The sequence below is a fragment of the Pseudonaja textilis genome, chromosome 2, assembly GCF_049901715.1.
Source record: "Pseudonaja textilis isolate UNSWEBS1 chromosome 2, rPseTex1.2, whole genome shotgun sequence".
Lineage (NCBI taxonomy): Eukaryota > Metazoa > Chordata > Lepidosauria > Squamata > Elapidae > Pseudonaja > Pseudonaja textilis.
The window spans coordinates 113648422-113670631 of record NC_141991.1 but is presented as its reverse complement, the minus strand read 5'-3'; the positions used below and the strand labels follow the sequence as shown (position 1 = coordinate 113670631).

Below are 22210 nucleotides of genomic sequence, written 5' to 3'. Positions count from 1 at the left end.
ACCCCTGATGTAGACTATGACTTATTGCACCATGGTCCCCGACAAAGCTGGCCATGTGAATCCTTGCAGTTGACAAACCCTTCCATGATTTTGGCTCCTCTGAGGGCAGTGGCATTAAATCCAAGTTTATTAAAGACCATTTGGGGAGATGTTTGCTGAGCTCTCCCTCACCCTCAAGGTGCCACGTTTTTTCCATGGAAAATCCATAGAAGGGTTCTTTATTTGCCTTTGGAGAAAGGCTGAGCAGAGTTGTTTTACACTCTGTTTTTGCACTATTTAACTTCTGAATCTGAATAGCATGATCGCAAATGTTCAGGGATGGTTTTGAACCCAACACAGGTTCAAATCAAAAGAGTCTGTGCTGCAGGACTTTGCTAATGAGAAGGACCTAAGAGACATCACTAACACAGCAATGGAGAGGTGGGAGAGATTTGGGAAGGCAAGTAAAGGAGAATGAGGGATGATGAGTCTGATGAAACTTAGGAGGCAAATGGATCTCGGAAATGGACAAAGTGAGTCCAATTCTGAATCATTATGAAACTAGAAAAGCAAAGCTATACAAAGCAGTTGGTTATATGTATTAACCGACCAGGAATTTTCCTTCCTCTTTCTTTTTCCTTTTTAAACATTAAACCGTCTCAGAAGGATAACTCATTTTCTCCAAGCCAAGATATTCCCACTTTCCTCTATTAACCCAGCGAAAGATCTTCCTTTATTATATTTTTAATGAGGGGATGCTCCTGTCCCATCCAGGGAATTATTTTGGGATCTCTGTACTTGGGGACATCTTTTTTTGCTCAAATTCTAGACATACATCCGTAGGATTTTGTAGCAGACTTTTTCCACACCACATTGCCCTGTATATTGAACCCATGATCGTAGCTGGGTTGAAACAAATGCTTCGAAGAGCCATTTCACACATGCAATTTTACACGTTGATTTCTCACCATTTTGATACTTTGCAGTTAAGGCCAAACCAGTTGTGTAGGTCAATCGTAAGTAAAACATGTACATAGTTCTCTTACAATGGAGAGGTTAACCCATGTAGGAAATGGACATTAGAGAGAATGAAACTTGCTCTTTCCCCATCTTTATCAGTTTTAAACTGCCTGGTCCAGTTAGTCCAAATCTACTTCAGAGTTCTGGTAGGAAACAAGAGAAGAGAAAAGAGTGTCTCCTTTGATTTTTAGCAATAAATATCTTCCTCTTTGCTTTATATCAGTGTATTGAACTGAGAGCCAAATTCTGGTTTGCTGCTGAAGTTAGGAATTGTGATTGAAGGTTTTTGTTGTGCAGTTGCTAAGTTGGGTCCAACACTTTCCAACCCCATGGCATGCCAGGCCCCCCCTGCCCTTGCTCTGATCAAATTTACCCAAAATCATGTTCATTGTGTCAATGACACTTTTCTATCTCATCCATTGTTGTTCCCCTTCTCCCTTTTCCTTCTATCTTTCCCAATATCAGTCTCTTTTCCAATGAATCCTCTCTTCTCATTTGGTGCCGAAGTATTATGTATTATTTTTCTCTTCCTCCCTGCCCCTCCTCCCATAAACTTTCTGTGTATAGCTTGTGCCTTCTTAGTTCATGAAACACATAAGCCACAATGAGCCTATCAAATTACTGGTATTAAGTACAGGTAGTCAAAGTATTTTAGAAATTACAGATCACAACTTTCAGAGGAAAAGAGAGGACTGTTTATGTCTATCTTTTCAGAGTTGACTCTTGGAGATGAGTTAGGTGTGAGTTGGATTGTGAGTACACTTGCTTGCTATTTGGCACGTTCTTGAGTATATGACTGCATTTGTGCAACAGAATTTCAACAATTTCAACAATTTGTGCAACAGAATTTTCTAGATCAAGGGTGTTGTGAGGAGTAACCTGGTCATTTTAGAGTTAGGCAAGGGATGAGTTTAAGCAAAAAGGAATCAACTCAACCATTAATTATTAAGCATTTTTCCCAGTCAGACTGACTTATGTTTGTTTGGGGCTTGTGGCCCCTATGCTTTCGATCAAACCTCCAAGGAGGAAGGGGAGAAGTGATTGAAAATGTAAAGTGCTTTATAAGAAAAGTCAGTGTCAAGGCCCATATGTATAAAATACTAATGACTTGCACCTCTTGAGTTACCAACACATAGAAAGAAACATTGCCAGTACTTTTCTTGGAGTGACAGGTCATGCATTATGAGGACTGGAAGAAGTAGGGCTGAGATTCCCTTCCTCCTTGGTTCCCTTAATCCAAGTGGTATGACTGCCTGGTGCCAGATCACACCGGAAGGAAGTGGAATTACTTCAGTGGCTATTTGGAATTAATCGTATTTTACAAATGCAACTTGTCTCCAGGATACCATGCCCACCTACTGGGGATTCTCTGATTAGTGAGGAATTGCATTTGGAAACATGCGTTCTTTCATTTTGCTAATTTAACTCTAGAAGGTGTATGTGTGTGTGTGTGCAAGTGCTCATGTCTGCTTGTAATAAACTGCTGCTTTCACTGTATCTTGAGAGTTATTTGGAGGCTGACCAGCTATTGAAGCATATCTTTGTGCATCTGCTTTTCTTCAATTGGAAGGCTTTGAAATATCTCCCTATTTTCTCTTGGGTTTTTGCCAAATGTTGGGCTGATGAAAGATACCATCTTGTAGATCCAATGGGGGCAGGATGGCCTTACCAATGGTGTGCGTGTAAGTGAGCCATTGTTCCGGAGTCCTCTGCCTCTGAGGGTTCCCCCTCAATTGGATGGCAATCCTACATTCTTTCGGACCTGTCCTGAGTTATCTAAGCTAGTATGCTACCCTCAGGTGCTATCAGGTATGTTATTCTACCATTTGTGCTGAAATAACATTCAACATTCCCTAGTATTAGGCCTAAAAAGGGAGCATCATCTTATCTGGTGTTTGAAACTTCTAAAGGTTGGGGTGGTGGTAGGGGAAAGGACAGTCATAGCCTTTCCTAACGCTTTCTATCACACAGGCAGGACCTGACTTCTTTTGCCTTAAATTTTGTGCCCTGATGGCTTGGACAGTGTTCTGGTATTTGGTCTATTGTGTCAGTTGTTTGTTTGGCTTTTGACCTGCCTGTGAAAAATCTGCGAAGGCTAGTTCACACATTCACCTGACATTTTGCAAGTGAAGCATGTTAACAATCCTCCCTAGGGGAAAAAGTGTTGTGTTGGAGGAATCATAATGGACCATTCACACAGGCAAGTAATCTCATGGGGTTAATTCCCAAGTGATACCAATTTCTGTGTTTACTTGCTGTTTCTGGTGAGAGAACAGGAAAATACCAGTGTCTGGAGAATTACATTTCTGCTTATGGGTTTGTCACCTAACCAGGCAGGGGATAATTTAAAATCTCCATGGCAGTCCCCTTCTTCCAAAGGCTCCCAGTGAAAGATAATTAAGATCGACTGCCACCAATCAAACTGAATCTCCAGACACTCCTTGTCTGTCTAGCTGGAGACTTCGGTCCAGGACTTTATTATTTAGCCCACTCTAAGAAATGGGAAGGAAGGGGTCTTGCTTATTTCTGCCCAAAGTTCAGATATACTGAAATTAACAAACCTTGAGCCAATTCCAACAAACAAGAGCTACTAGCTAAATAACTCTGCAGTCTTGCACACAGGAAGTCTTAATGAAAAATTTTCTTATAAAACCAATGAAGCCAAACCTTTAGATATAAAAATAGATTGAGAAAAGCTAATCAAAGAGAGGTGGGGAAAGGAAAACAATCAAATGCAATATTCCCAGTGAAATCAGTATTGTCATCCTCGTTAAAACAGTTGCTTTTTTACTACCTTGAGTAAGGCCTTGAGTTTCTGCCTATGCTCACTGCAGAAAGAGGGTAGAAATATTTTAGGACTCATGCTTGAATGCTTATAGGCTGAAGTTTCTTGCTTGCTCTTTTTGTGGGTTTTTTTTTTTTGACATTTCTTCCCGGTGTTGTGGAATGGGAGGAGGTATGTGGAAACATGACCCTTTGGGGAAGAGGGAATTATTGCTTTGCCAAATAACAAAGAAGTACTCCTTCTATGATATCTTGGGTCTAGGGCTGAACCCAATTTCCTAAGGACCTATGTTGTAAAGACACGGTTTGATTTTTATAAATTCTGCCTTGGTACGAAGAGGATTACATGGAAGAGACATTTATGGGAAACAAAAACTGAATTCCAGTATTCGGGCCTATCGGCACGGAGTCAATTGGTCAAATCTTTCAGGGGACTTCATTGTGTTATTCCCAAGATAGAAGTTGATCATTAACGTAACAAATACTTTCATATTTAAGTGAATCTGGATAATGAAGATTAGAAACAAACCAGGATGTGGTGGAAAGGGACTCCAACTCTGGAGCTCTTCTCAAAGACATGAAAGCCAGTAGCCTAATTTTCACTGAAAAGAATCCCATTGGATTTGCGGGTAATTCATCTCCCTGTACAGGAGACATGTTGTGCTTGCTTGTTGTCGACTGACTCACAATTGAGTATAAAAGAATGTGTCTCTACTGAGAAGATTACATTCCAAAAGCTGTAATGGGGGAAGGCAAACAAAAACAAAAACATAAGAGCATAGGGGAAGAAAAAGAAAGAGGACTATTGGTGGGAGGCGGTTAGAGCAAAGAAACAATTTCATTCACATCAGTGAGATCCCTGCCATTCTGTATAGTTTCCTCTGCCCACACATCCCTTGCGGCAGGTATTCTAGTACTAATCAGCTAGTTTGCAGGCTGGGGTTTGTATTCTAGGGGATTTGTTGCTCCCGCAGATGGTTAGGAGGCTCTTTGTACAATTATATCTTGTGCACTAATCCTTTCCTGGACATTGAACAAGGTCACTCAAACTTTTCACCTCATAGCTAGACTGCTGCAATTTGCTTTATAGGGAGATGCCTTTGAAAGCTGCATGGAAGCTTCAGCTGGTTTAACAACCAGTGGCCTGAAAAGTTGTGGGGAACTTTGGTTCGCCGATGGGACACCATTAGTGTGGGAAGTGCTCTGGTTGCCACTTAAATTTCTGTTACCATCTTTAACATGGCTCAGGTCGTAAATATTTCCAAAGCTGATTGCTCTGAAATGAATCCAGCTGCCCTGTAAAATTTGGGAGAGTGGCCCTGCTAAAGGGCCCATTCCCTAAAGAACTCCATACTACAGCCTTCTCTGTAGGGACACCAGGCTGTGGAACAACTTACCTCCAGTTCTAGAAGCCATTATTCCCCTGATAAGTTTACTCAAGAGATGAAACCTGGTTCTGGGAGTGGGCATTTAGAGGAGGTCAGGTCTGAAGTCATCTCTTTTGGATCATGTCATTGGATCATGTCATTTTCTATTGTCTGTAATTGTTTTTTTTTTAATCTACATGACTCAGAGTTGTTTGGAGTAGAACAACAGAGAAACGCCTGCAAATCTTGGAAATATATAGGTAATCCCTGGGTTACGAGTATTCCCTTAGTGAACATTCAGAGTTACACGATCAGTGGCCCCTAGCATTTCTAAACAAGGCCTGAAACTATGAATCTTGCAGCACCACGGCAGTTGTTTGCCCTTATGAACAACTGCAGAGGCTCTGCAACATTCATCTGGCATGTTGCTGACTGAAATAGAGGCTCGTGTCCAGCTCCCGGAGGCTCATTTCAGCCTGCAACAGGCCGGAAGAGGCCTGTAGAGGGCCGAACAAAGCATCTGTGGGGCGCACAAGGCTGGAGAGGAGACTGCTTACTGGGTCTTCACAAGGTAAGTTACCTGGTGTGGCAAGTTGGGTAGGGGAAAGCAATTGTGGGGAACATGAGGTATTTCAGTGGGTCGGGGAGGCCTTGGATGGTCTTAGGCAGGTGGCCTGTCCCATCAATAGTCCCTCCCCCCATGGCCTTCCCTTGAAATACCTCATGTGCACTGAACAAGTCTTGCATTCGATTAGCAAACGCGTGGACGAAAGGAGGGAGTGATCTCATTCAAAGTATGAGATTCACTCCCACAAATTGTCGGGTTACGAATGGAATGGGCAGACTCCATTACATTTGTAAGTTGAGGACTACCTGTATTCTAGCTCTTTCAAAGAGAGAATCCTCTTTTTGTCCCTTATGGTGAGGAGTTCTGGAAATTGTAGTCACCAAGGCATTCGGTTGGGGACGACTGTATGAAACTGCCTGGTTTCACACATAATGCTATCAAGTTTTTAAATCATTGTTTGTTGAACAAGCCATAGTTTATACACCACTCTAAACCTTAATGTAACACATTGCTCAACAATAAACCTTAAAACAGCTAAGAGTGATAGCGCAAGCTTCATCACTGAGCTTGCTGTAATGAAGCATATGTGAATGTATGAAAAAAAAAATAGCTTGGCTTTCTATCTTTGCAGATTTGCCAGACCGTCTCGTTCTTAAATAGTGAAAGCTAATGGGACTTCTATGAGAGCAACTAATTCTCTTTGATTTCAGTAAACCCTTGATCTGAAGCCTTGTCCATTCAGCAAGGATTCATTTAGATCTCGGGGCTTCATTATGTTCTTTCCCCACTCCCACAAAGCTTCCCATTCCCCCCACCCCCAGCCCAGGTGGAATCCTCCATCTGGATACGATCATATAAAAACGAGCTTCACCAGCCTCTCTTGAACAATAGCTGTCTCCCAATGCCTCAGGGAGACGCTTCTTCAACGTGTTTGAAAGGAACTGACAAAGTCCTTTTGCAGCTTTCCAGCTGCAGATCAGGAAGATGCAGTCAGAGCCATTGAATAAAAGTGGGTAGAAACAGCTGGCCCAGGAGAAGAACACACTTACATCCTTGTAATATCATTCTGCCTTTATTTATTTAGCTTTCTAAATAAAATGCCTGTATCCCACCCAGCATTTCATCCAATGAACAAGAGGAGTGACCTAACCCCTTGATGGAGGTTGATTTAGCATTCTGGATATCACTTTCACAAAATTGTCCTTTATGTTGCTGCCTGCCTGTAGGGCATGTGCAGAAATGGAAGTTAGGTTCTTTATGTGATTATTGTGTTCAAATTCCCATCATTACCAGCACCCCCTCCAAAAAAATCATATTTGTAAAAAGGATGAAATGAAAGCATGTGAGATCACCCAGTTTTCTGTGACCAGACCTCCTGAAAGCAAGAACTTCTGTTGATCTTCTGGTAAGGCCAGACCACAGCCCCACTCCCTGAAGGGCAGGCCTCCGGTATGTAAAAATAAGAGCAAACCCCACTCCCTTCTAGCACTGATGATATTGCCTAGTTTGGTAGTGAAACGTCTGCAAAAAAACAACCAAGCTCAGAGAATACCAAGGACTTTTGTGCAGCCTCTGCTGGGCACTACAATGCTATGCATAAAGTGGTACTTACATGCAAGTACAGCCACAGAAAATGGAACTGCCAATCATCCTGGAACAAGGTTACTAGTATACTGTAGGTATGGTCCCAAAATAATTGTCTCAAAAGTGCAAAGCCAGATAAAGGATCAGCAGTTGGATAATACATGTTTGAGTTAATTGTTTTTCCTCTTAAAAAGGGAATAAAACATCAACCATTCTGGTGGTCTGGGAAATTTGGACATGAAATAATGGACTGTTCTTCCAAGGTTCAGATCTGGAAAGGTGTTAGGAATATGAGTCACCTAACAGCTATTTGGGTTAGAAATATATAAACCAAGATAAACATTTTAAAACTGTAACTTTAAAAAAATGGAAAACTGTAATTAGGTGTGGTTTCTCAAACGGCCATAAGATGGAGCCAGAAACCTGGTTTGTTTTAGTCTGAGTCTCAGAAGAGAGTGTGAGTGTATCTCTGTTTCCTTCTGTTGGAAAGTATTGCCGTTGCTCCATTTCTTCTAATTGACTGATATTACTGGATTTAATGTAAGTCTGTTACTGAATTGTTTTTTGACACTGGACTTTGATATATGGATTATCCCTGGATTGAAAACTGACTGATTTAACTTGTGAATGACTTTGGATTGCTTATTTTGGACTTTGCTTAAACCTTTCTGGAAGTAAAAACCTACATTTACTGTACAGTGTATCTGTGTACTGTGTGTGTATTATTCAAACACTTCTCTCAAATATGTCTCCCTGTATGCCCTCATTCTCTTAACGGGGAATTACCTCAACACTAGGGAATAAATAGAACAGATGCTAATATAATACAGTGCATTATAGAACAGACTACAGTGAAAGCTTTGCTCAAGGAGCTTTTGGTAGGAGTGTCTTTTAAGAGAATTTTAAAAATACTTGGAAGTTATCAACTCTGCCTCCAATCTTTCAGAAATGGAAATGGAATAATCAGCAATATGTAAGGTTACTCAAAGTCTTTGATTTTTAGTTTACTTTTAGGGTTTTCAGCATTGTTCATTTTGTATTTTGAACAATTCCTGTTTCCCCCAGCCCTGTGCCCTTAAATTGTAATGGACATAATTCTTGTCATTCCCAAACGCAGTGCCTGCTGAGGAAAGATGGAATGTAGTTGAGCACATCTGAAGAGCACAAAGTTGAATACAATTGGATCATTTGTCACATCTGGAGGATTCCAGGTTGGGGTACAACTTTGTATTTCTTGAGGCTTTTGGAAAAACAATAACCTGGGGAAAAAGTTTTACTTCCTGCTTGGCTCCAGGTGTTTCCTTGGAATGCACTTGGGAAAACAGAGAAGCCACAACTGGTAGCATAACTGATGTCATATCCTCTGCCGTTCTCTCACTCTTCCTGACATCCCAAAACATCCTGGATCACCTTAGTTTAGCAGTGCTTGCTTGGTATTTTGGAGAACTATCTGTGGGGTCCCCCCCAAAAAACAAGCTTCATTAGTTGACTTATTCAGCAGTTGCTTTAATTTTTAAAAGTCAGACCATTTTCTCCATTTCCCACACCCCACAGTGAATCACTGCACCAAGATGAGTAGAGTTCCTTTGGATTGTGTTGTCCAAAGGATTTTACCATGTTTAGAATTTCTCCTCCTTTTGCACTGTTACCCTCTTTCTCCGGATTTCTAAATAAAGCGCCCAAGCGCAATCTACTCTAAATACAGTTTCTGAGGGCATCCGGTTGCTCGTCTCTCATATTACCATCCAGCGTTTCTTCAGCTGCACTGCTGCCTTTGCAGATTGCTCTCAGCTGAAAGAGGATTTGCCAGAAAACAGCATCTGTGCTTTTTAAGAGATTTCATCTGTTTCGCTACTTCAAAGTTTCTGCCAGCTAAGACACACACATGCACATGCAAGGCCTGGTTCATTCACATGGGTGAGGGAAGGGTCATTGGTCTTTGGATCAATCCCCAACTCTCCAAGTAAAGCTGTGAGAGAATCCAATCTGAAACCTTGAAAGCTACTGCCAATCAGTACTAACGGTGTAGGGTAAGAGAAGATGAAAAGTTAGTAGTTTGTTGTGATGTAACAGAATTCAGGTTGCTGGTGCTGCCAAGGACAGCCATTCCATGCTTTTTGATAAAAATAAAGATCTCAATTTGTGTCCAACGTTGTAGAGATCTCTACAAAATCTGTTTAACAAACACTATTGTGTGACAAAAAAAATAATAGTGACTGTGTCTTACAGGCAGTTCTAGCTTTGTGAAACCACCTCCACCTCTGAGTTGCTATTGTAATGCTGATAGGATCTTATTGCATTCACAGATAGTTTGAGCAAGTGGTGGTGGGGGAAATACAGAATAAGGAGTGAGATCTAGGACAGAACATTTGGAACCAGGGTGCTTTAAAGTCTATTTCCCCCACTTTATGGATAATTGAATTAAAAGTAGACGACACATAATGAGAATGAATGTTAGTTTCAAGTCCTATGAAAAATTGCAATTGGAATGCATAGCCATATTAAGTCTTGGTATTATAATAATCACTGCCATAATACAACTGGATTTTAAAATGTTAATCATCAATTAATAGAAGACTGAAAATCTACTTCGGACGGAGCTGATGATCAGTGATTAGTACTTTAAAGCTAGCTATCACAAGTTCCTTCTACAGTTCCCCAAGAAGTTTAGCTCTAGAAAGGGTTTTGGGATGGAGAGCCTCTTGTTCTGTTGTCTAGGAGACATTCACCTTCCCCTATTTGAACAGCTGTTGAGGGCAGTCCTTCATTTGAAGGTATCCTCTGTTTGAAGTGCTGCCCACTTCAAATTCAGTTTAACAATGAAAATGAGAAAACGGAACCTTTGAAGTTATTCATTCAAAAGGTAAGACCTGGAGCAAGCATACGAGCTACTTGGCCACACATCTCCCACAGGACAGGATTGCAATTATCTTTAAATTAGATTCAATTCTTGTGTACGTCTAAATTAGTATATTCCAGGTTTGGTCAAAATCTTCCCTTAGGTGATTCCTAGTTGTGTAATTGGGCTGTTGTATCCCTCACATGGTGTTCTCTATCAATTACAGTCTACAAAATTCAGGATTCCTGTGGTCATGTATGGCATAATTATTTGAAAAACTCAAGATTGCTGGAAGGAAGAGAAAGGTGTGTGATTTGTAGGTAAAGAAGAGAGGGAGAAAGAACTGCTGGAGATGAGATGAGCTGGAAAGTGAAGCAGGGCAGGAGCTTTGTTGTGAGGAGGAGCAAACCTGCGCTACATACCTGGCCTACAACCCCAGCACCATTGCTACTTGTAAATGAATAAAAGTTTTACAGAATTGTTTAACATTATTACCCTTAGATAGAAGACTTACACATGGAATGCAAGAAGAAGAAAAAAACTGTTAGGTTCTCACTGAAAAATACTCCATTCAGGTTGGGAGCATTTGTGTTTTTCTACGAATGGTATTATAAGATTAGAATTCTAGGTTAGATTAGAAGAGATGTCTTCAAACAAAGGCTGGATGGTCATCTAACGGAGGTGATCTAGTGGATCCTGGAATGAGCAGGATCATTTCTGACAGATGGCCATCCAACTGTTGTTTGAAGACATCTAGACTGCTAACCTTATAATACCATTCATAGAAGAACACATGGATTATAAGTCATCTAAAACCCCTTGCAAGTCTGTAACTCTATGACATCTCTGGTTAGTCATCGCTCAGTTTGCCCATCAGGCTAAGATGTTGCAGTTTGTTTGATTCTGGATAATGCTCCAGTATGTGAGGTCTTAATGAACTAGTGGAACGCAAGAAGGGTGGGAGTCTCCATATTGATGGAGAAAGATTGCATTATGAAGTGGGCTGGCTATGGAGAATCTTTACTAAATCCCCCCAGATGAGAACATTTAATCAGAGGGGAGCTGGAGCAAGCCCAACGTGTCCAAACCTCTGGGATGGGTAGATGTGGTTAGGGAGAACTGGTCTCTCTTAACAACCTGGCCCTGTGCTATACAGGATTTTAATTAGCCCTTTGAATTGCACCAGGAAGAAACTGGAGCCAGTGTAACTTACAGAGCAGCAGTGCAATGCAGGTAAACCTTGAGCAACTTCTGCATACAGGAACAATGGAAGTTTCTGGGTGGACTTCAAGGGCAGCCCAATGTAAAGCACATTGCAATAGTTCGAATGAAAAGTGACTAGTGCACAATTGGACGTGAGCAACCCCTCCCCACCATTTGCAGGAATGGCTCCAATTGCCATGCAAGATAAATTGGTGCAAAGACCTCTCTGACCATGATTGTCACCTGGTCTTCAAGGAGGATCTCTAAATTGCACACCAATAGTACCCAGGGGAGTGCTAACCCATCAAGTGAAAGATGGCATACCTCCAGATTCAGAGTATTTCCCCACCCCCTCCAAACCAAAGCCTTGTAGGGTGACATCACAGCTGGTTCTTCTCTATTCGAAACCTCACAGCCATCATAGCCTGGGAAAGCCAAGGTTTGGAGGGGACGGGGAATAACCTGAACAGCATTATTTGTCTTTCCTGGCCAGAGATGTACAGTTGTGTATTCTCATCATACAGATTATATTCTGCCCAGGCTGGCATTGCCCAGCAGGTTTATTGAAGTTGTTGAATAGGAAGGATGAAAAAAATGAGCTGTTCCACATAAGAGGAGCCTAGGACTAGATCTCTTCTCTTCCCACAACCAATACTGACTGGAACAAGCCATGAAGAAAAGTGGAGAATCACTAAATAACCATGCCCCCAAATCCAAATCACCTAAGCCACTCCAGAAGGATACTCTGGTTTAAAAATGACTTAGAAATCACTCCTCATCTGGACTCCTGAAGAGGTTGCCCACAAATGCAGCCAATGCTCTCTTAGTACTATGACTGTGAATCACATGAAAAGGGTCCAAGTAATCCACTTCTACTTATTTTATTTTTAAAAAGAGATTGGCATGACTATCTGTACTGAAGAAATCAGAGAATTGTGGGAGAGAGCAGAAGCCACAATGGCCTGTCCTCATTTTAGATAGGCTTGCTGCCTGCCACTAGCCTGCATTTAGAGGCAGCCATTTTGAATTGGGTATGCCTACATTTGCCTATTGCCTTCCACTCACTTGCTGCTTGTTGCTTGCCTGGCGCTGGCCTATGTTTAGAGTCAAGCATTTGGAGGTAGGCTTGCCTGTGTTTGCCTGCTGCCTAGCCTCTGGCTGCTGCACCCTGCCTGTCATTTCTCTGCCATTTGACTGTCTCTGGTAAATTTGCTACCAAGTCTGGAGAATTTGTCTGGAAAACTTATTACTGGTCACGCTTGCTACTTGCCACCACCTATTTACTGCCTGTCATTTGCCTCTTGGTTGCCTGCTTCCCTGTCATTTGTGGCAGTGTCATGATTTTTGCAGAACTGTGGCTGAAGACCTGTAGTTGGAGAGCCTGTCTGGGCTGGAGGAGCAAGGTGAGAGACAAGTTGCAAGATTGATTCCAGTCAATGGGAAGAAATGTTCAATCTCTCAGCCCTGTATTATGTGGGCTGCTGCAGGATTTGGTGCTCTTCCCCACTCCTATTCAACATCTATATGAGGCCCCTGGGTGAGCTCATCCATTGCCACGGGGTGAGATCATTAGCATGCTGACGATATTGTATATGTCTGCCTCTGGCAAATTAAATGATGCGATGGAAGGTCTGGATATGGAAAAACAGGCTTCAGCTGAACCCTGGTGAGACTGAATGGCTTTGGGTTTTGCAGCCTGCCAGTTCCAGGATTATGCTATCTTTGATGCTGGATGAAGTTGCACTGCCCCAGATAGGCCCAGTGTGCAATCTGGGGGAATCCTCCTGGATTCACAACTCTTGCTCGAAGAGAAGTGACAGATAGAGCCATTGCATAGCTTTGTGTTGTTCACGAGTTGTGCCTGTTCCTGGTTTGGAGAGCTCTGACATGCATGCCATAGTCATCTTCTGATTGAAATACTCTAATGTGATGTACATGCAGTTGCCCTTGAAGAGGGTCCAGAAGAGAATCGGCTAGTGCAGAATTCAGTGAGGCAGGCAGTTATGTGTGTGCTTCTAGAACAACATTTTCATGTGTCTGAACCAGTCCTAAAAAGTATCAAAGACCCCTGGATGACAACAGCCACCCCATCTGAAGTTGCACTTTATGTCTCACTTGAAAGTCAGGAGGACATATTTCTGTGAGAAGACACCCCCCCCCCCTTTCTGGCCAGTGTGACTTGTTCAACAAGCTATGATTAAAACTAACCATGGCTTAACCTGATCCCTGAATTCACCTAATGTCTCTATCTAAATGAGAGGTTCCTGTATTTTATCCAGCATTTCTTGAGGTAAGAGTCTTGGAAACAAACAATACAGAAGAAAACAGCTAATGCGGTGGTAATCTTTTTTTTTTTTTTCTTACATCAGCATTTCCCAGTTCAGTACTTTCCAGAGATACCGAACTGTAAACCTCATAATCCCCAATCAGCCCTGTTGACTGGGGATTAGGGAAACTGTAGTCGCAACCTTTGGAAGGCACGGAATTGGTCTAAATTGCCATTCAACCATCCTAGAGACAGACGGCAAAGTGAGATCAGGAAGAGGAGAGATCAAAATCGTAGCGGGGGGCCCTGCTGAAATGGGACACTTTGCTTCTGCACAGCTGGAGTCAAAGAGGCCACGGAATACTTTCAAACAAAGACCAGGTAAGCAAATAAATCAGCTGGGAGATTAAATTTCTGGTGCACCCAAAAGCCCCTGTAAAATACCAGAGAAAATTGACCTGTCAAAAGGAATAGATGGACAATGAAATCAGTGTATGCCTTCCCCTGATATTAGCACCCTCCCTAGAAATCCCTGGGGATTTCCTGCTGTTCTTAAAAAGACACACCTGCTCCCCTCAGGCAGTGCTCCTTACCCACACCCTCTGGGTGGGTTGGGTTGGGTTGAGAAAGCAACTTGCAGAATTTAGGAGTTGTACTCCCAGCATGGCTGGTGAGTGTCAGGCTGAGGAATGCTGTACTGCCTGCTGAGGGAGGCCATGCATTTAACAGGCTGCTGAATCCACCAAGGGAAGTGTGCCTACATAGCAATGGCAAAGCTGCAGCAGCTAAGAAGGCAATAAAATGAATGAAAACCAGCAATTCCCGTCAGCAGACAGTTATAGGATCTTTCTCTAATTTAATCTCTGCCTCCATCAGTGAACCATTTCAAGTAACCTCTTTATAACCCTGTCTCCCTGTGCAATTGCCTGACCAGTCCTGATAACACAGGTGTCCTTGGACATGTTGTAAGGTGATGTAGCTGGAGGCTCTTCAAGACAGCAGTGGAGGAAGCTTGAGAAGAGACGCGGGGATGGGAAAGAAGGGGTGGAAAGGATGTATGGCATGGGCAAAACAGCTTCCTCCTCCTCCTCCTGGACATTAAATCAGCCAATGATAGCAAGTCTCCTAACCTTCTCTGATGATGGTTAAGGTGAATATTGCTGTGTTCAGCGGTCTTTTCCCTTTGGTGAGCAGTGCTCCAAAATAGTTCTTATGAGTGGGAAAAGATGGCTGCTGACCCTGAGGATTCACAGAAGTGACACTGGTTGAGAGCTGGGGCAGTATGCGGATGGTTTATCCCATTTTCTCGAGGTTGTTGGTTCCCTTCAGGTGTAGATGTCATCTTGTGTGAGAGTGGGACAATGGTGGCATCCCTATGGACCTTGGACATGGTTGCCATTTTGTCACCCATGATGCTATGGTTTTCCTCTCCTCTTGTGGGCTGATTTGGGAAATGGATTTAGCACCTGCAGGTGATGGCTGTCTCAGAGCCCTCAAAACAACTCTCAGAAAGATAACAGTGGAGAGAAAGGTGTCAATGGCAACCAATTATGTCACAGACAGAATGGAAGTGAACATTTCAAAGCCAGTAGACATATTTGTCATTTCAAGTGTCAGGGTTCCAGCAGCTATTCAAACTGAAATGGATGCGCTCAGAAAGAAGTGGGGAGCAAGAGATTACATTTTCTCAACAACCAGATATTATAATTGATTGCTAGGAAAATTGCATCTTTCTCTTAATAGATTAATTTTATTAACTTGATAGGTTATCGTGGATGCAAGGGCAATATGTGAAAGAAGAGAAATATCTGCTGCTACTTTGCATCATTGGCACAAGAAAATGTTTATCAGCGTAAGTGTGAGGAGTCCCTTGTGTCTATATTAAAACAAAAGGAAGCTTTTAAAAATGGCTTGCTCTACTTTTGGGTAGAAGGAGAGAGATTGCTCTAGATCCTTTCTGGGAATCTGTCAGGATCTTAAAAGTGTTCCCAACTGTTCAGTGACTCGTTAAATAAGCATTTCTTCCACCCCTGCCAGGCTGAAGCTGGAACATATGAATGCAGTCTCTGTCTATGAGAAATCTCTGCTCTTGTTTGTGTCCTCTGTTCGGTCAAAAGAATTTTAAAAGGTGACTTTTAAAAGTGAAGTTTGGGCTGAAACTTAAACATTTGCTGAATTTTATCCTCATTAATAGGATTATCCAGCATTTAGTATTGATTGGCCTGAGCGGTATAGGACTTGCATGACAATAGAGTGCTAAAATTTCAGTCAGCCAGTCAAACAATATTAAAAAGTTGGTATGGCTCAGAGGATAAAGTGTTAATAGGGAATGGCAGGCCTCAGTTCAAATTCCATGTCAGACAAGAGCACTCTGGGTGGCCTCGGGCAATTTACTATCTCTCAGCGTCAATTTTCCATCTATAAAGTGGGGATGATAATGACCTGCCTTCTCTCAGAGTGCGAGGACGAACAAGATAAATATGGTAAAGTACAGTGTGCATTAAGTATGCTATATAAATGACAAAGTGTAACATGCCCGGGGCCATGTGACACCCACTAACCAATCTCAAATTACAGAATTATTGATTATTGGGTGGCATATTTCAAACTAAACAACAATAGGCAGAGGCTATCATTCCAATGTGTCACGCTACCATTTTGATATCCTTTTTAGGCTTGTTTATGTGACTCTTCCTCCCCACCCCGCCACTCTACCCTGGGATAAAGCTTTCCCCAACTCAGTAGTTTCCAGATGCATTGTGCCACAACTCTCAGTCAGGAGGGCTGGGGGTGCAGGGAGCTGTTCTAATCCGACACATCTGAAAGGCATCTGCTGGGGGAAAGCTGATATTATGCTGTGTTTGTTTGTGTGAGCAGTTCTGGGACTCCCAGGTTGATGGGAGCTTCCAGTCCCAAGCTTGCCTCTGAAGAAAGGATGCAGTTGGCTATTGCTTTCCCTTGGAATCCAGTCCCCAGAGGCAGCCTCCCTTTTATGGTGAGCACCTGGGCTCTCCACAGAGAATGCTCTCTGGCCCTGTTTTTAGGCGGCATCTGTGTTCAAGATTGGTTGTGTGCATAAATCATGTTAATTCAATTAGCCTAATGCACAACCTTTGCATTTTGGGGTCTTTTAATTTGGATGGTTTCCTTGAAGTGCTACAAAGAACCAAGTCAGAAAGCTAAGTTGCATAAGTAACAGGGTGCCCACCCTGAATTGAATTCAGTGTTTCTTTTTTTAAATGCTGGTTTAAGAGCAGAGTTAAAATAACACCACGAGAGCTCAGCTTCCATTAATTTAAATGGGGGAGGTATTTGCCAACATCCCTCATATAATCCTGGATCTGTGTTGCCTTATAAAATATTGAGTGGCTGTGTGTATCGCCATCACTGCGCATGAGACATTAAAAAGTTGGATTAAGCTTTCCATTCCCTGGCTAGCTCAACCATCCTTTAAAATCTGTGCCGCTCAGTGGGAATGATGGTAGTCGTAGTTCAACACATCTGGAGGGCATCAGTTTGGGAAAAGTAGGATTCCCTTTAAGCAAAATGGGAAGTTATGCTATCGAGCTTTAGCAAGCAGTAAGAGGTTCTTATAGTATTTTACAGTATTTCAGGCCTCTGAGAAGCACCACAGCCCTCTGGCTGGAACGCAGCTGTAAGCTTCAGCCTGCTCCTCTCCAGCTTCAATGGCTTCAAAGCCATTGTTGGATGAATGCTCTGCAGTTTCTTCTCTACAGCTTTCTTCACTGGATACTTCTTATTTACTCTGTGATGTTCCCAAGTCTCAGATTCCTCTTTAGAACCTCTTATTACAACTTAGGAGGAAAAGGGTTGTGCTTCAGGCATCCCGCAGGGGGTTTCGAGTGAAGCCCTCCCCCCTTTCCCCCCATGAATTCCAATCTGTCCATTAATGTGTGGTATGATCTTGCGAGGTCCACACATGGCTGGCTTCCCTCCCCCATGGGCAACATTTTTATGACATCGTGCAGCACCTGACAGCTGTCCTCACCTTCCCCTTCTTGAGCCAACTACTCAGCCATGTTCACTCCAAGTAGCCAGCAGATGAGGCCTAAAATAGCTAACTGGCATTGCAAACCCTTTCTTATTTTTCCCCTCATAGCAGTTTCCTTTGATGCTGTGGAGAAAAACAAAATGGAAGTGACATTGCATGCAACTCTGGACTCTGAGGAGAGGGCAGATTTCTGGCAAAGGAAGTTGGCATTTCTCTTTTCTGACAAGAGGGAAGTGCCCAGGGAATTAAACAAGATGAGGGGTGCCATGATTTAACAGAAGAGTCTCTCTGTCTCTCTCTCTCTTTCTATCTCTATCCCTATCTCCCTCTGTCTCTATCTGTCTATCATCTCTACCATCTATCAATCATCCCTATCTCTATCATCTCTCTGTCTCTCTCTGTCTTTCTCTTTGTCTCTCTCTCTCTCTGTGTATGTGTGTGTGTGTAAAATGTCGCCAAGATACTCTCAATCTTACATAGGAAAAGACCCGAACACGCCAAGACCTGCATACCTGTACCCATGAAAATCTACGAAAACAAACAAATATATATATATATATATATATATATACACAATGTACACACACATACATTTACATTTACACATCCCTTTTTCGTTTCCTCCTTTCTACTGAGCCTAGCTCCTTCTCTCCTCTATTGACCCATCTCTTTTTCCCATTTCTCTTTCCCTTAAAAGGGAACGTTCAGTTTATTTTTTTCTTATTTTAGCAGAAAGTAGATAATGTACCATTTCATCTGATTAACAAAAGGTTAATAATCTTATTTTTACAGCTCATCCAATCAAAAGCAGAGGAAAGAAAGAAAAAGAAAGAAAGAAAGAAAGAAAGAAAGAAAGAAAGAAAGGAAGAAAGCTGTTTTCATCTCACTTCTCTCTCCAAGCTCTGTAGAAGAATTCTCTCTGGATTCATAGCTGTGAAGGAAACTTTGTTTGGAGATCAGTAACTTTTCCTGTGTCTGGAGTAGGCAAAGAAATATTAGCGGGATTTGATATTCCATCCAAAACAGTTGATCAAAGCTTTCCTAGCAAGGTGAGATTATTAATAATATCTAAGGAATAGTGTGCCAGTGAAATTTGTCCAACACAGTTATTTCACGCAAGAAAAGTGATCCATTGCTCAAAGATTTCTGGCTACTATTTGAGTAGCCTTAGGTGAAAATATTCAATTCAATTCGGGTTATCATGGGGAAACTCATTTTTTGTGACTGAATGGATGCTGTCTGCATTGCATCCAACCTCACTCTCTTGTTTTGCACGGCTGGGCGGGGGAAAGTATGCTAAGCACTTCATTCTTATTCTGCAGAGCCTGTTGCTGTTATTTGTACATTTATGTTAGATTGCAGGCTGTCTTGGCAGGCACGTGTCTTTTTCTTACTTTGTTTACTGTACATTCTACAACATTAAGAACATAGTAAAATACAGTAAATAAAGTAGCTGTGGTGCAGGAAACCCAGACAAGATATATATCTCAATTTCAAGGAAATTGAGATATAAGGATGTGAACTGAACTTGAGGCAAACAGTGGGATCAGACAGGAGCTTGTGGGTCATAATACATGGGTCATAATGCAGAAGGGATAATTGGGAATTAATTATCCAAAGGCGACTGTTTTCTTTGGACCTACATATCACTACATTGTTTGTTCAGTTAAAATGGAGGACAGGTGAAATTAGGAAGCTAAAGAAATGGATTACAAAGAGTGCTACGATTCAGGCTTCAGCCTGAATGCAACAGGACCCTAAAGATTTTTGCTTCCTAGTTAATTTGTGCTAATCAATCTGTGCTGTTCTGCATCGCCATGACTTTTCCTGCGTTCATGATGATGGCTGATCATATCACAGATGCCACTGGGGGGACTTTAAGCTAGGGATAGTCTTTGGAGCACTGTCAGGAGGGCCCACAGCAGCAGCAGATCTGGTTCCCCATTATTACTTAAAGATGCTATACCCACCCAAACCCAAAAAAATACCAAGTCTAAGACCGAATAGGAAGCTGCTTGCTTCTATGTTACTTAGCTCATTTTAGTTTGGCTATCTGAAGCAAGCATGAAGGTCATCCAGATAAACCTCACATTTCTGGAGATGCCTTTTGTCTGTCTACAGTAGCTTCCAAACAAAGAATTGGTGGCATAAATAGAGGGTTAATATGCTAATGTGGTGTAAGTTACCCTGGTACACTGGGCGTGGAGCCTCATGAAATGATTTAGTTCAAGGAACAGTGCTGGGGTGTCCGCACAACCTTTGTCCCTGCCTAACCTATAGCAGCCTAGCATGCCTGGAGCCTGGATAACTCCCCATTTCAGAATTACCTGCCCCTTGTTTGCTAGGAATTCTGGGAATTGCATCTCCAGGACACCTGGGAGCACTAGAATGGGAAACACTGTGTCTGGGTGTAGGTGTATGAAAAGAGAGAGAGAGAGAGAGAGACTCCTGTCTTTGAAATGGCACCACAGTGCCCCCTAAAGCATCTGGTATGCTGAAAGGCCAAACAGAGGGAAATTGGGTTTTTCTCCCCATACAAGTGTCTCCCATGTAACCCCATTCATAATAACAATGGAGTTGTTATAAACTGGTGAAAACTAGACATTGACTTTAAAATTCTATGACTGCTTGGCTGACTAGATCCAGGGGATCATAGAAGGAATATTGTCTTTGATTGATCAACACAATAATCAGTCTTCCCAAAGAGCAGAGGCTCCCAAACATACTTAGTTTATCACCATACCTTTAATATCTTGGCAGTTTTCCCACAAGGTCCCTAAGTCAAAACTATGAACTACCTTAAGTTAATAGTTTATAATCACATAATGCCTGCAGCGCATAATTTGGGAACCACTTCTACTCACAGGGTGGTTGTTGTAGGAAAGAGGAGGAAAAAGTATTAGGTGTGTCCATTTCCTTGAGTTAGGGCTGGATGTAAATGCAATAAAAAAAATAGAGGATGGCTTTCACTTAATTCCCATATTTTATAAATATGTGAATATGTGCCCTAGAAATGGCAGGAGGGTGGGGAGCGGGAGACGGCTGCCTGTCAAAGGATGTTCAAGTAGATCTTTCTCCAGTCATCCCTTCTGCAAGGAACATGCATTGAAAGCCAAAATATTATTAAAGGAGAGAGAAGTCCTTGGAAGAAAGGCTAAGATCTCCTTTGGTTCTGCTGTAGAAACTTTCAGGAGGTACAGAAAGGCTACTGTACTTAGAAGGCTTCATAGATGATGTTTCAAACAACAAGGACCTGTTTGGAAGAAAATGGTAACCGATTTGAACATTTAATGTAATTCATATAATAAATTGTCCATGAGGCCTTGTCTTATATTAAAGTTTTGTTCCTGGACATTTCTGCAAGCGATCTGCCAGTGAAGTTTTAATTTATCTCCTCTTCTGGCTTGTAAGAGATATAAACATATATGATACAGTTAGTTCCCAAGTTATGACCACAATGGAGACTAGAATTACTGTTGCTAAGCAAAGCAGTTATGGGGTCATCACATGACCAGTCATTAAAGCAAATCGTGTGGTCTTGAAATGAATCATGACATCACTGAGTGAATCTGTTTGTCGGAAACCAGCCGGGAAGGTCAAAAATCACAAGACAACAGGATGCCAAGTGTCTGAATTGCAACGGTGTGACTGTAGGGATGGTGCGACGATTATGGGGCTGACAATTGTAACTTCAAGGACAGGTCATAAAATCACTTTTTCTGAGTTGTTACTGAACTTCATTAAACAAACAGTCACATATTCAGGACTAGCTGTAGTCCAATACCTAAGAGGGGCTTAACAGTTTTAAACTCAGAGGGAGAACTCATTTTAAACACGGCAAGGTTGCTTTGTTCAATTTTCAAAGCTCACTGCAGACATTACTAGTCCATTAAGTGCAGCCTTTAATAAGTGAAAGGTTATCAATCCCTACCCTTAGAGCAGGGGTCCCCAAACCCTCGGTCTTTGGCATGACAGAAACCAGGTTGTGCAAACAAGCAAAGCCCCATCTATGGCATTAAGGCAGCACACCCTCTCTGACCCATGGAAAAACCTCTCTCCACATAACTGGTCCCTGGTGCCCCAAAGGGTGGGCGCCTCAGCCTTAAGAGTCCCAAAGGTGCTTTTTTCAAGCGGCAACTGGACTTTCTGGTTTTTCTTTGAAGATGTTTTACTTCTCATCCAAGAAGCTTCTTCGGCTCTGACTGAATGGTGGGGAACGGAAGGATCCAGTCAGAGCCGAAGAAGCTCCTTGGATGAGAAGTGAAACATCTTCAAAGAAAAACCAGAAAGTCCAGTTGCCTCTTGGGAAAAACATCTGGGACAACCATGACCTGGGTGACTGAGAATCTCCATAGACACTCTGCCTTAGAGCTGTAGGATGCAGCAGGATCCACATTAGGACGAGGAAGTTTAATCTGCTGGTAGGATACCAGACAGAGCAGTCAATTTTGCTGGTGAATATCCCTCTGAAAAGCTTTCCCTGCTGGTTGCTTTGGACTGTTAAGAGCACAAGAGCAAAGCAGACAAATCTCCTGTGAAGTGAAACCTTCTTTTAGAGAAGGAGTATGATTCTCTGAAAACTTAGTGT

At 42.2% G+C, this 22210-nt stretch overlaps 1 long non-coding RNA gene across 2 annotated transcripts in view; it reads left to right on the top strand.

Annotated features, from left to right (window-relative positions):
• Positions 1 to 21288, top strand: part of LOC148127028 (uncharacterized) — a 29482-nt gene extending 8194 nt beyond the window's left edge. The window contains exons 2-4 of one of the 2 annotated variants that reach the window (XR_015741847.1): positions 13714 to 13991; positions 16488 to 16605; positions 18415 to 21288. This is a non-coding gene — a long non-coding RNA (uncharacterized LOC148127028). The remainder of the gene's footprint in view (positions 1 to 13713; positions 13992 to 16487; positions 16606 to 18414) is intronic. The other variant, XR_015741846.1, reaches the window with a different exon arrangement.
• The last annotated feature ends 922 nt before the right edge of the window (positions 21289 to 22210 follow it).